Raw genomic sequence first — 7818 nt, forward strand, 5'->3', positions numbered from 1 at the left:
AAGGTCATAGAAACATGTGAGTACATGGAGAGGTTGCTAGAGATTGGAGGAGGTTCCCTGAGTTTCAAGAATTCAGTTGGCTGATAGGGATGTCTATGTGGCTGGAGCAGAATGAGAAGGGAAGCAGGCAAGAGATGAGGTCAGAAAGGGTCTGGATCATACAGGGCCTTATAAGCCTTGGTAAGGGATTTGGATTTTATTTTAAGTTTGTGGGAAGTACTTGGGAGTTTTTAAGTAGAAGTGTAATTTTTTCTTTTTCTTTTTTATATTATAACCCCATGACTTATTTTATAACTGGGTTATGAAAGTTTGTACCTTTTGACCTTTTTTTTTTTTTTTGCTTTTAAAATATCACAATTCTATCTAGTAATTCTCTTAGCATTCTTTCTGCCCTGTCACTTTATACCTCATTCCAGAAAACCTGAACTACTCATAGTCCCCTGACTATACCAGATGAAAGAAGCATATCATGTTTTCTTGCAATTATATGCACACCCACTCCCTTATTTTTACAATTCCCTCTTCCCTGCCCTTGTCAATCTGACAAAATGCTTGTTTTGCCACCAGACTTGGCTCAACCATCACCTCTTCTAGGAAGTCTTCTTGTACTTTCTCAAGCCAATCTGGGTGCTTTGTGTTTCCATTATTTCAGCTAGTTACAAGTGGCAATTTATGTGACACCCCTGAGGTCCAGGGCAGTATCTGCTTATCTCTGAAGCCCCAGATCCAGCACTGTGTCTGGATTAATTAATCCACTAACAAATTGTTGAACTCTTCTAAAATGAAAAAAACAAAACAAAACAAAAATCCAACATTTTGGGAGCAGATATCCTCCCAAATATAATTAGTTTACATGCAATGATACCATATGGTACATTTTAAAAATTTTTCCTGGCTATATTTTGTAACTATTTCATCCTGGTGGTATCATACAGAAATAGCAGAATTCAAATTAGTTGTTCTCTGAAAGCATTATGAAGTCTTTTCTAGAGCTGTGAGAAATGACCACTCCCACCTACCTTAAAAAGTTCCAGGTCAAAATCATCTGTACCATTATTTAAGTTATAGAACTTGGGGGCTCTTGGGGCACCTGGGTGGCTCAGTCATTAGCGTCTGCCTTCAGCTCAGGTCATGATCCTGGGGTCCTAGGATCGAGCCCCGCATCAGGCTCCCTGCTCAGCGGGAAGCCTGCTTTTCCCTCTCCCACTCCCCCTGCTTGTGTTCCCTCTCTTGTTGTCTCTCTCTCTGTGTCAAATAAATAAATAAAATCTTTAAAAAAAAAAAAAAGGAACTTCACATGTCCACAATAGCCAAACTATGGAAAGAGCCCTCACTAATTGTTTATGTAGCTATAAAATGTAGACTTGACAAAAGTAACTGAAGAAAGTAACCAGGGTAGGGAGCTGGAGACCAGTAGCAATGGTCTTGATGAGCAGTGGTGGGAAGCCTAGTGAGTAAGGTCATGACCTCTGGAGCCTCACTACCTAGGTTTGAATCCTACCCCCTCACTTACAAGCAATTACCTCACCTTTCTGTGTATCAATTTCTTTGACTCTAAAAGAGGAATGATGATAATAATAATACCTTGCTCACAGGATTTAAGTAATTCACCTAAACACAATCCAGGCTACGGCTGGAGGGACATATGCACTGTTCCAGAGCAGCTCAGAGGAGGGAGGGGCTGACTGCTGGGTTGGTTGGGTAGGGTTCTTAGAAAACATCTGAGTTGGGGTTTAAAAGACTGAGAGAAGACTTTCCAAGGCAGGAGTCATTCATTTCAAGATAACCTAAGCCAAAACTTTGAATTTTTTCCTACATTTCCAAGGGGAAAATAAAGCCCACATTAAAGATGCCTTTTCCCAGGAGTTCTATTAATCAAATCCCTGGGTTCTAGTTTGTACATCAGCAAGATGGCCACCAGGTGGCAGCACAAAGTTATAAAATCAAGTATCCCAGTGACATTACAATCCCTTTGCTTACAGTGCTCTCATAAATCAGGATGCTCTTAATTAATGTAATACAGGGGCTAGGATCAGCTGTCTAGGAATATTTGCAAAGTCCTGCTCTCCAAGATTAGGCAAAGTGTAGCTTTACCCAGCTTAGGTCTGCAGAGGCCTGTGATGGAACTCGAGGCACTGACACCTATTCCAAAAGTTCCTGGGCTGGGAGATCCCGTAGAGCCTACTGGGTACAAGTAGAAGCTTGAAGCAGAGTGAGAGATGAGTTGGACCTGTCAGTCAAGGCTTTTCAGGTATTGGAAGCAGCAGGTAGCCATGTAGAAAATGGCATCCCAGGGCAGCACTGCTGCAGGGGTATAACTACACTGAGGATGTCTGGTTGACAGAGCAGGCAGCAGTGACTTTACCAGTTCCCTAAAGTCATAGGATCATAGGATGGGAGAGCTGGACAGGGCCTCATATATCAGAGACCAGTCCTTCTATAGCAGATGCTGTAATACACCATCCAAATCCTCCATCAGGGCTAAAGCAATTATTTCCCTAGTTGCTGAAAGTCCTACCTGAAGATAGCTTTTTGGGAATTGTCATTCATTGGAGAGAGCTGACTTGCCCTTAGCCACATTCCCAAGGCTGCCTGTATTCAATGACTACTTTATGTGAGGGGGGAAAAAAACCAACCCTGACACCTGGTACCAATTCAGGAAGGTCATTCTTTTTTTTTTTTTTTTTTATGTTATGTTAATCACCATACGTTACATTATCAGTTTTTGATGTAGTGTTCCATGATTCATTGTTTGCATATAACACCCAGTGCTCCATTCAGTACGTGCCCTCTTTAATACCCATCACCAGACTAACCCATCCCCCTACCCCCCTCCCCTCTAGAACCCTCAGGAGGGTCATTCTAATTCTGGAGTTCCCTTATGGGGTCACTCAGAGCCTTTGTTGGGGCTGTATCACAGTTCAGCTTCTCTCTCTACTCACTCCTGCTTCTTTCCTCCCTCCACAGATGTCAGTTCTGAGAGTATCTCCAATAAACTTCTTGCACACTAAGCTCTGGCTCAGAGTCAGCTTTCCTTGGAAACCCAATCCCACCTTTGTTTTACTTGTGGGGAAACTGAGGCAGTTTTGAAAGTGATACACTGAGGGAGAAGTAATCACTTTCAATGATCAACAACCTCAAATCTAAGGAGAGTAGTACTCAAAGACATGCTGAACATTCAGTAAGCAAGTCTCCAAGAGCAGAGGTTTGTCTGTCTTTTCCCCTACTATATCCTTAGTGCCTCCACATAGTAGGCACACAATAGATATATGTCCAATGATTGAATGAATGAACACAGGCCCTTAGATGGCAGATATAAGCAGAATTCCCTCAGGGCTCTCCAATAGGAAACTATTGAGACTACATTATACTTCTCAATGTCTCCGGCCACGTGTTTTCTTCTTGAAATCCCATAATTGTCCTCAAAGGAAACATTCCTCTCAGTCCCTGTTGAGGATGGTAGGAAGCTTTAAAGCAGCATGATTAACTCTATGCTGGTCTTTGGATACATAGACTATATTGACTTCATAAGACTACCAAACTGAGAGCAGATACCCAAACCATCTTCATGAACCCTAAGCTGTAAAACTACAAATATTAAGACAAGCCATGTCTGTATTATTGAGGCCCTGAATCAAAACCAAGAGAAATTACTTTTATTATATCTTAGTCAGTATGGAGAGCATTCCTCTGACATTAATTGAGATTGACCTTGCTTGCCCACTCTTAACACTGTCATTTTTTAAAATTCGTGTACATCTAGGAAACACAATGACCTAGGAAAAACAAAATGTTATAGACCAGAGCAGATTGATTATGAGCATTGTTTCTGCGATCAGATAAGCTTTTGTTCAAATTTCAGTGCTGCCACTTTAGTGGCGGTGTGACCCTGAGCAAATTACTTAATCTCCCTTTACCTCAGTTTCCTCATCAATAAAAGAAGGATTAAAACAATAATATCTCCTTAAAAGTTTTGTTGTGAGCGTTACATGTGTTAATATATATAACATGCTTAGAACAATGTCCAAAATACTAAGCATTTTATAAGGCTTAGCTATTATTTGCATGTAGAATCCCATCCTGCCACATTTCTAAAGAGAATCTAGATACTGAATTGTGTATTTCAAGGAGCCTGTGGAGTCCTGGATGCCCTTTGCTTTAGGATTATCTGGCTCTGTGGCTACTGTTTGTATAGCTGCATAATTTATTAGAAGCTGAGGTTTCTGGTTGGAAAATAAAACAGATGCCTTGTTTTAGCCACACTCAAATCACTGGTAAGCTGTGGTTTTTATTGTGGCTCTAGAAAGTACAAGGTGTTTAAGCTTATAGTTACCTCCATTCTACAAATGCTGCTGGAGATATTTCCAACCCTGGCCCCAGTCCACTTCTTCTTAGTTCTTGTGGCAAGGGGGTGAGGGTGGAAGCTGTACAAATTACATGCAAACTGAATTCCCTCCTCAAGCACTTCTGGATGTAAGGAGATGTCCCCTCAAGTACTTCTGAATATAAGGAGATGTAGGAGATTGGAAAAAAAAAAAAACTGATTGTATAATTATTGGTCCTCTGCAAGATGGACTTCCATGGAATCTTATTGGGATTGTTCAAGACCACTTGCCTGCTAGTTAAGATGAAATTCAGTTTTATACACTTCCCAAGTTTTCTATACTTCCCAAGTTTTCTACAATGATTATCTGATAATTAAGAGAAGTGGGAGGGGTGCCTGGGTCGCTCAGTCAGTTAAGAGCTCGACTCTTGATTTTGGCTCAGGTCATGATCTCAGGGTCGTGAGATTGAGCCCCGCACTCAGTGAGGAGTCTGCTTGAAATTCTCTCTCTCCCTCTCTTCCTGCCCCTCCCCCTGCTCTCTCTCTCTTAAATAAATAAATCTTTAAAAAGAAGAAAAGTGGGGTTTTCCATTGAGCATCTCTCCTTGGATAGAAATACCCATCCAATTCCTTCTATTATCTTGGGGTGGGAATACCTTAGGGAAATCAAACTTAAAACCACAAGGAGGTATCACCTCACACCTGTTAGAATGGCCATCATCAAAAAGACAAGAGATAAATTCTGGCAAGGATGTGGAGAAAAGAGAATGCTTATGCACTGTTGGTGGGAATGAAAATTGGTGCAGTCACCATGGAAAACAGTATAGAGGATCCTCAAAAAATTAAAAATAGAACTACCATATGATCCAGGAATTCCTCTTCTGGGAATATATCCAAAGGAAAGTAAAACACTAACTTGTGGGTCCCTGGGTGGCTCAGATGGTTAAGCATCTGCCTTCGGCTCAGGTCATGATCCCAGGGTCCTGGGATCGAGTCCCATATCGGGCTCCTGGCTCAGCGGGGAGCCTGCTTCTCCCTCCCCCTCTGCCTCTGTCCCTGCTCATGCTCTCTCTCTATCTCTGTGTCTCAAATGAATAAATAAAATCTTTAAAAAAAAACACTAACTTGAAAAGATATCTATACTCCCATGTTCATAGCAGCATTATTTACAATAGCCAAGACATGGAAACAACCTAAGTGTCCATCAATAGGTGAATGGATAGAGAAGTTGTGGTATGTATGTATGTATGTATGCATGTATGTATGTGTATAGTGAAATATTATTTTCAGCCATAAAAAATGAGACAATCCTACCATTTGAGACAACATGGATGAACCTTAAAGACATTATGCTAAGTGAAGTAAATCAGAGAAAAACAAATATTGTATGAGCTCACTTATGTGTGGAATCTAAAAAAATAGGTTAAAAAAAACCAAACTCACAGAAAAAGAGATCAAATTTGTGGTTACCAGAGGTAGGAGTAGATAAGGAGGAATGGGAGGAAGGGGGTCAAAAGGTTCCAGTTATAAGATACATAAGCACTAGGGATATAATGTACAACATGACGACTATACTTAACACTGCTGTGTGGTATATAAGAAAGTTGTTAGGAGAGTAAATCCTGAGAGTTCTCTTCACAAGGAGATTTTTTCTTTTTTCCTTCTTTTTTTCTTTTCTTTTTATGGTATATATATGAGAAGATGTGTGTTAACTGAACCTATCATGGTAATCATTTCACAATATATGTAAATCAAACTGTAATGTTGTATGCCTTAAACTTATGTAGTGATGTATGTCAATTATTTCTCAATAAAATTGGGAGGAAAAAGGATTGGGGTTGAGGATGTTTCATGTGGGAAAGGCTAGAACCTCTACCTCAAACACTGAATTTCTAAAAAGATGAAACCCATTTTCTCAAAAGGGAGAGAAAAATGTCAGGCATTAACATGTATATTGGGGCATAAAACAGCCTCCCCATTTCCAAGCAGATAATCATAGTCAACATACCAAAAGAAGGAGAAAAGGAAAGGAGTAACTGCCTATAATCTATGAGCTCCTACTGTTTGCTAGAAACTATGCTAGGCTTCTTAACATACGTTATCATCTACCAAGTGAGGTATTATTTTTATTCTCATTATACAGATGAGGAATCTGAGACTCAGAAAGGTTAAATTACTTGCCCTTGGTTACACAGCTAGTAAGACACAACTAGAATTTAAAGCAAGGTCTGATTTCAACACCTATGTATTTTCCATTACACCAAAGCAGTCTCATTATCTTTATTGGTTGAAGAGTGCAAGTGTATTGCAATCATTGCTTAGGTTCTTTATAGGGCAGTAAAATGTTGGTTTTTTGGACTGGCTTTGGCATCATTGCCTGATCTGAATCACTGCCTTGTTCCTTACTAGCTGTATGACCATGGGAAAATTACCTTCCTTACCTCACTGAACGTTAATTCCCATATATATAAAATAACTATATTTGCTATTGTTGTTATCTTCCTATAAGACCAATGAAATCAGGGAAACCAGGGTTACCTGGTTCTGCCATTTACTAGTTCTGTGATTCTGAGTATGCATCTTAACCTTTTTGTTCCTCAGTTTATTCATCTACAAAATGGAGAGAATAACAGTATCTACCTCATAGTGGCGTTTTTTAGGATCAAATGAGTTAATACATATAAAAGTCTTATAGTGGTGCATGGCACATAGTAAGCACTCAATATTGTAAGAATTATTTTTATTTAAAAGGAAGATTACTGTTATTTAAGTGGAAGATTCATTGCTTAAATTAACAAGGACTTTGGAAATAATCCAGGTAACTGAATCATTAGAACTTTTAGTTAGGAAATAACCATTGCAAGCCTCTCCAAGTAATCAGTTGGGGGAAGGGACCCTTCCTCCCACTATGTAGATGACTTGTCTTTTCCCAGCCCAATTAGGAGTGCAGTTGGGAGAGTCTCTCTGTATGCCAGATATGTAAGATCTTGTGCTCCATCTTTCCTTAGGTAAGTAAAATGAGACAGTCAGTATTGCTCTCTGGGGTTATATCATAATTGCTCAGTGACTTCTGGGCAGATGATCTAGAAATATTAAGCTAAGCAAGAGCAACAAAATGGATTTCATAAAAGTAAATCACAATCAGAGAGATTTTAATCTAAAGCAAATAGACAGTAATTGAGGACAAATCATAGCCAAGTCTCTGTTCAAATGGAGTTGGTGGGGGGAGGCTTTCATCTTTGAAAAACATCGTGAATTTGGTTTTTCCCTTCATTATCCTATTGAGTGACCTTGAAGAGAAGATGGCAGGCAAAAATAAGAAAAGAGTTTCGAGTTTGAATGGTTGAGAAAGGTTTTTGCAAGGAGTGAAGGGGACAATGTTGTCTGTGCTATGCAGCAATTTTGTCTCAGAGATGAAGTCAAGAAGTAAAGGGGAGAAAATAAGAGAATGCACAAAAAGGGAAAGCCAAAATAGAACGCACGAAACATGTAGA

Source organism: Leptonychotes weddellii, chromosome X, assembly GCF_054177405.1.
Source record: "Leptonychotes weddellii isolate Sample4059 chromosome X, ASM5417740v2, whole genome shotgun sequence".
NCBI classification, from domain to species: domain Eukaryota; kingdom Metazoa; phylum Chordata; class Mammalia; order Carnivora; family Phocidae; genus Leptonychotes; species Leptonychotes weddellii.